Source organism: Lagopus leucura, unplaced genomic scaffold (genome assembly GCF_019238085.1).
Source record: "Lagopus leucura isolate 7727_CA_CO unplaced genomic scaffold, USGS_WTPT01 Super-Scaffold_100021, whole genome shotgun sequence".
NCBI classification, from domain to species: domain Eukaryota; kingdom Metazoa; phylum Chordata; class Aves; order Galliformes; family Phasianidae; genus Lagopus; species Lagopus leucura.
Window position 1 is genome coordinate 11,564,350 of NW_024962274.1, and position 9,842 is coordinate 11,574,191.

Consider the following 9,842-nt stretch of genomic DNA (forward strand, 5'->3'; position numbering starts at 1 on the left):
AGAAATAAATAAGAAGATAAAATAAAACACGAACAATACAAAGTATTAAAGAGTCTCTAAAAAGGACGAGGAAAACAGGCTGAAGTGCAGCAGGAGATCAGCCGTGTCACCCAGATGGAAATAAATAAGAAGAGGACTCGAGACATGGAGTCAGATGGATTTTAATGTGAGGGACGTCCTCCTTCTGCCATGGTATGAGCAGGAGGAGTGGGAAAGGAGCAGCCCTGAGAATGCTCTGGGGCTGAACACCCTCAGAGCAGGGACCAGAGGCATCCCAGCACACAGGGCATCCTTGCTCCACACTCTTGTCACACAGCAAGCTCACGTTTTATCTGTGTATGGGAACTGTTGAGTCATGGCCTGACCCACTGATTGAGCACCCAGGGAAAGGAGCCGGTCAACCCTGGGAGCACAGGTGAAGGCAATTCAGCTGTGTGACTGGAAGGGGTGGAGCCTGGCTGCACCTCTCTTAGACCTCATTTAAGGGCTGGCTGCCACTAGGGAAGGATCTCTGGTTGGAGATCCCTCCCTTGTGGAGTTTCTGTTGCAAGCCTAGATCTTCAGAGACAGGTGAGCAGTTTTCTTTGTAACACCTTTCCTTTGTGCTGGTCCCTTTGTTGTTATGCCTCTTGTATCACTGTTCCATCACATTGATCTTGCTGGTTGTTACAATCTGTTATTAACTCTTTCCTGTGTCTCCCTTATGTCCTCCCTGGGGAGCCTGTGGCTGCACACTGTGAGCTCTTAGTAGCAGGAGGTAATGTGGGTCTACTGGGCATAGCAAGAACCAGCCTGAGTTTCCTTGGTGAGCAGGGAAAAAGCAGGAAAGCAGTTCCCACCTCGCTTGTCCCCACTATGCTTTAAGCTTTAAGTACAGGTTTTCAAGACTTCCATGCATATACAAGCAGGAAACATGCTGCCTCTCGTATCCCATGGGGTATGGAATGTCCCAGCCCTAAGGCAGCTCTGCACCCACCACGCAGTGACCAGTTTAACAGCAGGAAAGCCACAGCTTGTCAGCTTCACCTGCTGCAGTGGAAAATCCATGGAAGACTCAGGTGTTTCTGCATTTGCTCCCATGGCCAAGGGAAAGGCCCGATTCCCATGCCCCTCATGGGCATCTTGTTTCGTTCTGCTTGTGCCCATTGGAAGTGGTCACCTTCTCTTGGTGATTACTGCTGGAGATGTGATCTTGTAGAGAGCAGAAGCCCATGGTCCTGGATCCAGTTTGGTCTGGCATCCTCAGCACTGAAACAATGTTCCCTACGGTTCAGAGATCCCATCCTGGCTAATGCAGACTGGGTTGCCTGCATCTTTTGGTTGCATACCAGGTTGGGTATTAGGGAGAAATTCTTCTCTGAAAGGATGTTGAGGCATTGGCATGGGCAGCCCAGAGAAGTGGTGGAGTCTCTGTCCCTGGAGGTGTTCAAGAAAATGGTAGCTGTCACACTGAGTGATGTAGTTTAATGGACATGGTGGGCACAGGTTGATGGTTGGACTTGTTGACCTTAGCAGTCTTTTCAACCTTAAAAATCCTATGATTCTTTTAGGGACACTTCTGGTTGTACAGAAATAAGGAGATCGGATAGACCTTCTGGACCAAAGGAGTAGTTGCTTTGTTTCCAGTTGGATTCAGCTACATTTGAGCACAAAGATCAAATTTGAAGGCAGCCAGGCTTGATTAGCCACTTTTGGATGGGGGGGGTCAGAGAGGGGAGAGCTTTTAGCAGTGATTTGCAGTCTTCTAATGAAAGCTTTGGGATTCCTCTCTACTTACCTGTCCTCCAATGGCTGCATTCCCAGGCAGAGCACCCCAACCTCTCTCCCTCCATAGGGTTTCCCTGCTGGCTGCCCTTCCCCTGGTGCTGATCAGTGAGGCAGGCTGCGATCTGGTCCTCTCACTCCAATAGCACAGAGCTATTTCAGAGCAGCCAGGACCTGCCCATGCTGCACCCCGTGGGAGTGAGGGTGTTTTATAAAGGCATTCTATGGCATTCCTCTTTTCCTTCCCCCTCTTTTCCTCAGGCACGGTTCCAGATCTATTTCAGATTCCAAAAGGTGGAATATTGCTCGTGCTTTGGTTGTTGTTATTTTTTTTAATGGAAAATTTCCACAGGAGAAATATTCCTGTTTTGCAAGGGAAACAGAAAATGCATTTGCATCCTTGAAATTTGCTGCATTAGAATAAGAAGTCCTTCCAAGGGAATAGGGCTTGAAATACAAATGTTGTGTGACAGCAACAGGGAAAGAGGAGGTGGGGGGAAAAAAAAAAAGGGACAGCATCTTTGCAAACCCTTGCCTTAGAAATTAGGCAAGTTCTCAAGGGGAAAAAACAAAACAAAACAGGATGCCATTATAGTATCAATCTAGGGCTATATAAGTTAACCCCAAATCTTGGAGAAAGGACAAATGTATGAAAAGCCACTCTGACCAGAGACATCATAAGCCTTCGTGCTGGAGCCACCAGGTTGACTTGGCTGGGGGAACTCACCCAGGAGTCCTTTCATTTCAAACAGGCTCTGCTTGTCCTCTCCAGTTAGTGCAGAGGGATCAGCTCCCAGGAGCAAAATAATGGGGTCAAGGTGCTGAATTCCCTGGAATTCTGTCCTCCCTGTGCTCTTGGGTGTTCCCATCCTATTTTGGTTCTGATCCTGTGGTCTTGCCCAGGAGGAGTGTATGCATGTGACCCAGACAGCCCAACACAGACCTGGCAGGCATTACATGAGTCAGAGGGAAGGGCTTTGGGCTGCGATTCCTGTCAGTAAGCGATCAAATGCTCAACCAGGACTGACTAAATGGAAAAGAATCCTGAGCTGTAAACTGGTGAAAATAGTCTGCTCACACACGTGTTGGGACAGTTGTGGGGATAGGCTTGGCACAGCCAGGCTGCCTTCCCCCAGGGTTCATCAGCACCTTCAGCCCTGTGGGAGCTGTGTGCTGGGATGCTTCCAACACCAGGAGCTGGTGAGAAGGAAGATTTCCTTCTTCCTCCCCTTCCCCCCTCTTAATATTTGGAGTCTGTTTTGGGAACCCAGCTCTGAAAAGCAACGTATGTGCAGAAATGAAACTGAGCTCCACTTTGTCTTACTGGGGAGACTCTTCACTTTGGGGCCCCAGCTTCACACACAGTGGATGTCCTCCATACTGAGAGGCTTGAGGAGCCAGGGCCCCTTCTGATGGCACTCAGCTGTGACCCAGGGACTCCAATGGATGGAGAAATGAGCGATGCTAGCAGAAAGAGAGCAGAATGAGCTCCAGACTGAGGAAGTGATGTGTCCTTACGTTGTTGCTTGTACCACAACAGCCTCAAGGGAGGCACTAAGCTCATGTACAAAGCTACCTTTATTCTGGTAAAACTGTGCAACAGCAGCTGCTTTGGTCTTAAAACCTGACATTTTGAGTTTAGAGCAGGTAACCTCCACAAGTCCCTTCCAACCTAAACCATTCTGTGGTTCTGTGATACCAGTGCAAGAAGCCATGTGAAAACCAACACCAAGTAGGGCTGCCATGGGAGAGGAGCAAGCAGCTTGGTAAAACAGCAGAGTGGCCTCTCTGACCCATGTTTGGTAGGGCTGGGAGATGGTTTGAACTCCAGAAGCCATCAGATCCTCAGGATCTCAATAGAAACAGAGCATCAGAGGGGAACTGAGATGCTTCTCTTGGATAAAGGCCCTGGGCTGGGTTTAAATGCATGGGGCAGCCTGATTTCAGTCCTTCCTGGGGGAGGTGATGGCTGGGGGGTTATCAGCATGCCCTGTGTTGGAGGAAGTGTGAAAAGTCAGTGCTGTGCACAATGCACTCATTCTCTCTCCTCACCCTGCAAATTTGTCACTGTTGATTAAATCCCTTTTCAGAGCAGAGTGTTACAAGGCTCCTACACGCTTTCCCAGGCGAAGACCTCTCTGCTCCTTCTGCATTTTCATTCTCATGTTGGCCTCTGCCCACTGAATAACAACAGTAATTGGATGTGTTTGAATAGTGCTGCTCATTGTTTGGCTGGTAATCAAACAAGTCTCCCATCCCCTGCAACCTGACTGTGGTGGAGAAGTCCAGACACAGCACCTCCTTCTCCTCCTCTCTTTCCACCCACATCCCCTTAACTCTCCATTTATATACAGTGCAAATTGCATTCTAACAATAACAAGTTTTCTCTCCCTCCATGACCAGTGGGATCCTGGATGTCCACTGGGACAAGCATGAGATGCTTATTTGTTAAGGCAGACTTGCAGGGGCTCAGATAGAACAGTGATGCTGGTCCTCTGTGCTGCATAGCTTCTTGGTGACCAGGCCTGAAGCTGTTGGCTGTATGAGGGATATATATACCCATATATTTACCCAGGAACAGAATGTATTGCTTTGGTATGATGGTTCACAGAGATTCATGAGGACCTCTATCCCCACTCGTATGTACGTTGGTTGGCACAGCTGCACATGGAAGTGGGGTCACCATCCCTGGAGGTGTTCAGAGCCATGGAGGTGTGGCATTGAGGGATGTGGTCAGTGGGCATGGTGGGGTGGGCTGGGGTTGAACTTGGGGATCTGAAGGGCCTTTTCCAATGTTAAGGATTCTATGTTTGTGAGAGCTGTGAGGGATTCCTGCCTGGCAGAGTATGCTTGTGCTGTGCATCTCCATGGTCCTACTTCTTCACTCCCATCTCTCTCTAAAAAGGATTTAAAAACAAAAGAAGTCTCATCACCAAGTGGGGCTCAGAAGCAGTAGCAAACACCCTGAATCACCAGTCAGGTGGAGGTACCAGACCTGAAACAACTACTTGCTGACAGCCCATTGGCCACATGCGTTCATGTGAGCTGTGCCACGTCTCTTTATTATGACTAATAGACACTCTTGCAGAAATCAGAATCTATTTCCAAGTGATTCATGAGAGTGTAGGAAAAGGAAGGAGGGGTGAACAACAGACTGAATGCACCTGGTAATTTATTTGCTATGAATAATTTGAGCAGCCTCAAGTGACGGAGATATCTCAGTTATTTATCCTGGGGGTGAAATTTGCAGGTGCTGCAGACTGGGTGTGCTCCAGAGCAGGCCCTCCCTTAAACGTTTGCTTTCCCCCACCCCTGTATAAACCCCTGTGACTGTATCTGGAACAAGATATAAGGCATGCTTCATCCAAGCCTTTTGTTAATTGCAGTTTCTGGAATCTCCTGCTGGCGAATTTATTCCCCACAAAATCCCTATCTGGAGGGTTAGGAAAGGGTTAGCAACGTGCCTTCCCATTTGGGGTGAGTGGTTGAAAAATAAAGCTTGCTTCCATCTCCCAACCTTGTGAAGAGCCAGTAGCTGCTGGAGAGATGGGCTCCGTGCAAGTTGAGTGGGAGGCATTGCTCTGCTGTGGGCACTGGTGGATGTGCCAAGTCCTGCCCTATGGGGTGGATGCTGGAGGAGACCCTCTGGCTGTTCCTCTTGCCTGGGCAAGGGTGGTTGCCCTCGGGGTGGTGCGAGAACAATATCTGGGCCCTGGCACGACTGCATCAGTTGCTACAAGAGCTGCTGCAAAACTAATGCTTCCTATTTAATTATGTTGGCCCACAGCATCATAGGCAGGTGTTGGTGGTATGGCAGTAGGGGTTGCACCTTCCCCACCCATATGTTAATCACTAGTGAAAACGCAGACCTAAAGGTGGTGACTATGTGGAAAAACAGTGTTTTGTAGCTGAGAACTTGCTCTTGCAAGTGGTGTTATTTGTGGCTGCTGTCTTCTGCATGGAAATAAATAGGAGGCATTACTTGTGGAGCAACCTACATCAATGCGGGCGATGACTCCTCCATAGCTCACGTTCTGTGTCACCATATTGTAACTGTAGGGTTTTGTCTGCTGGCACCACAGGATTCTGATGCATTTCATTATTTTTTTGTGTTAAAATTCAGAAATACTTTTCCATCAAATATCTGTGCATTTGTTTCCAGAAACAAATGATTAGCATTAGTATTCATTAGTATTCGTGTTAACAATTGATAAAGGACCCACTACTGTAGTATCTGAGCATAACACACAAAATTCAATTAAAAATATAATAATTTCCTCCAGCCATGATCATAAAATCTGTACCATCCCCCCCCAAACTACTTCCTGAAACTTCCCTAAAGTTGGGTTTGCTGTGTGGGGATGCATTTGCCAAGGAGGCTGAGGCTGGAGTTAGGATGCTACAGCATAATGAGTGGGGCTGGGCTGGGCAGGGTGGGAGAAGGCACACAGCAAACAAGCCAGGAACACTTTTTGCAATACCAGTTCCTGTTTCTAGTCGTTGTATCTATCTTGCAGCAGTTTTTCTGTCCAAGTAAGGCTACGTCCTCCATCTAGGCTGGGTGGTTCTCCTGCTGTTGCAAGGCATTAGAGATCATCTCTACCAAACCACTTCACTGATGTGCTTGATGTGTTTTGGGGTCCAGCAGTGACTTTTTTTTCTTTCCTTCCCCCCCTACTGGCTCTGTACATCAGTTTCACAGCCTGACTGGGCAGGAGGTTCGTATGATGCCCAGGGAGGATGCTCATGGCATGGCTGAGGGCCACAGCCCTGCTGTTCCAAAGGAGGAACAACTTCTGCAGCCCAGGAGTGAATGCTGGAGACCTCCCTTGTTACTGACGGGGACCCATCATCAATGTCCCCACCAGAATGTGGCATCTGAGACAGCAGTCCTGTGTGAGCTCTGGGCACTGTTCTGACTGTTAAGATTTTATTTCACCACATCAGTCCAAAGCTGTGTTTGATAGATGGCAACTGCAGCCACTGGTCTACTGAGGGTCTTGGATTTGAGGTGAATGAGCATCTACTGATCTGCTCTTATTGCCATGGAGCATCTCTGACTACTGTGGTCATCTCCAGCAATTTGGAATCTAAACAACACATAAAACCTCCCTGACTGATCTGGAGGCTACCCAGATTATTTTGGATCACAGAATGGATGATTTCTTCAGGGCTCTGACGGACAACGCTTGGCTATCAGTGTTCTTAGAGCCCAGTATTTGCAGTGGGAGTGTGTCACTGGCAACAAATGGCCTTTGGTGCTTACAGTATCGCAACCCACCTCTGTAGCTTCACCTGGAGATGCTGAGAACAGTTGTGTGAATGGGGAGAAGAGGTATGGAGTCTTTGTAGCAAGAGAAATTGTCTGCTGTTTGGATCTTTGATGGATCTTAAGTGTTATCTGCTCACAGCTTTGCACTTAGAGCACTTCAGTTGAACATATTCACCCATCAGTGCATGTGGGAAGGGCAGGGAGGGAATTACCTGGTTCTTGTTTGATGCCTTGAAAGGGGTAGATGTGACACGTGGAAATGTGGTTTAGTGGGCATGGTGGTGATGGGCTGATGGTTGGACTATGGGATCTTAGTGGTCTTTTCCAACATGAATGATTCTGACCTGGTGGGGGGACAGCCCATGGCAGGGGTTGGAACTAGGTGGGCTGTAAGATCCTTTCCAACACAAATCATTTTGTGATTCTATGATTGTTTAACTGCTTGAGAATAATAGCAGGAAAATAAAACTTTTGAGCATTTGTTTGCAGAAAACAGCTGCTGGATCTGACAGAGCATCGCATGTAGCTTCGGACTGATGTCAGTAACCCAGAAGTTCTACTGCTGAGCTCATCCCACAAGCTGAGCCCTGGTGGTCAGTTCCCTCCCCACCTTGAGCCCCTCACCCAGCCCTTGTACAGCCCCCCTGTTTCTCCATGCCTAGCATGTCATTAAGGACAACCCTGCTTCCTGCAGCAGGGAGGAGGGCTGCATTACCACCAATGGGGTGTCAGGCTCCCAGCAAGGTCTCAAGGTAAACAGTTCAGCTTTGGTGCTTTCCTTGGAAGTTGCTGTTTGTATTGCAGAGCTCATGTGCCTGAGAGACTGTCTGTGATTTTATTTATTTATCTTTCCTGACTCTATCAGTTGTTCCAATAAAAGACACCCCCTTTCCTTACCAGCCTGCTTTGCACTTTTGAGCTCAGGTTGTGTATCCCTTACTCTGTGCTGCTGACAAGGACTGAGGCTTCCCAACTGTGGGGTATCTGGGATGTCAGCTCTGTGCTGAGCACTGGGTTTACATGAGAGGCCACAGTGAATGTCCTTTCTATTTCGGAGAGGATCTCAACTCTCCCACCTGCTGTCTTTGATGCAGAGGAAGCATGTGAAGATCTCCCCATCTCCTTCTGCAGGGGCTGTGATGGGGGACTTTTGGGGCTTATCCCAGCTGTGGTCTGACCCTGCCCAGGCAGCTTTAGTGCTCTCTGCCCCAGTAGTGCTACACACTGCAGTGGTATCCCAAGTGATGCCCACTGGCTGTGGATGGTGCTGCTCAGAGCACTGGGGCCATACTGGTCCTTGCAGGCTGCTGTAATTCATTTTAAAGCCATGTTGTAAGGCAGCCCCATTGGGATGTTCCCTCTGACAGGAGCCAGCAAAACACATTGGACTCATTCATGTGTCACCTTGTTCTGATACAGACAGCTTTCCCAGCACTAGAGGTTCCCTGGGGTGACATCCTTTGGTCTGCAAACATTAATTGCCATTAATTGCCCTCCTCATTATTTATTAAAAAAAAAAAATAGGGCTGTGGAAGAAATAGAATTGTCACCAAGTTTGGAAAATAATGAGCATATCACCTGTGGGAGAAGTGTTTGGTAAAAACAGCCAGCACTGTAATAAGGGACAGGGTGCTTGCTGGCAATCATGCAGCATCACAGCCAGGTGGAAGGAGCAGAATGAAAATGAAGCTTCGGATGGGGCTGCAAACTTTTCAGCTTCAGAGTGTAAAGCTGGTGCTCGTTATTGGAGCTGAGAGGAATCTGTGTTTTTCTGTAGTGATTATCCTCCTGCAGAACGTGGTTGCTTCCCACCTCGTGTTGGCTGATGCGAGGATGAAGATTGGGGCTGATGGGGTCTGACACATCCATCCCCCTGCCTGAGCATGAGGTGGTGACCTGCTCCCTTACACCTGCCCATGCAGAGGGCTGCACCCACGTAACTCTGGGTCCCCCCATTTCTATGAGTGGTGTTCCTCGGGGCTGGGAGGTGCTGAGCAAGAAATACCACAAATGTACACTGAGAATGTCCTGTAGATGCAGGCTGTGTTCTGCACGGCATCTCTGAATGCATCAGTGCTTGGGTGAGTGCGTGTGCAAATATTTTACAGACAAAAATTAAGTATATATGTATATTAGGTGATGGCTTGTGATTAAATGGATCTGTTTCAATATGTGGCACGTGCGTGAAAAAACTTGCTTATGCATTTGCATGTAAAGAAAAAAATAATCAAATAGGGATGAAAACTGCCTCAGTATTCAGCCTGGGCACTGAGCTCGTTGCATACATAGGCACTGAGTGCTGCTGCCAGAGGGAATGGCACCGGGGCTGTGACACGGGCAGCACCCGGTCTGAAAGGCTCTCCAAAATGCGCTCCTTTCAGTTTCAGATCTCCCCTTTTGCCCGATGCCCGAAGCACAGACAGGAAGCAAAACATTCTTTCGTGATCCATTATCCTCCAGCAATTAAAGTTTAGGTCTGGGCACTTTCAAGTTCGAACTGCTGTGCCATTCCACCAGTGCCCAACCGGGTTTGCTGCGAGGAGGAGGAGGATGAAGACAGAAGCATGGCTCTTTTTGTGCTCCTGTCACATTTCAGGCTCCACGATCTCCTGGAATTTAAAGTTACTCCGAATGAACTCCCACCGAGAATACCATTGTAACGTTTCCATATCAGCATCTTCTTATCTTTCTGCGTTACGATGATGTCATTCGTAATTGCGCTTTCCGTTTTGATGTTTAAACAATGTGGCATCGCCCTGGAAATCGCTGCTGCTTGCTACGAAGTTCCCAAAAAAGCCCCGAATTT

At 48.2% G+C, this 9,842-nt stretch overlaps 1 long non-coding RNA gene across 1 annotated transcript; it reads left to right on the plus strand.

Moving 5' to 3' along the window:
• Positions 1 to 506: 506 nt before the first annotated feature.
• LOC122183974 lies at positions 507 to 8,524 on the plus strand. The gene is made up of 3 exons (XR_006180462.1): positions 507 to 570; positions 6,459 to 7,099; positions 7,526 to 8,524. It is a non-coding gene; the product is annotated as an uncharacterized LOC122183974 (long non-coding RNA).
• Positions 8,525 to 9,842: the final 1,318 nt, after the last annotated feature.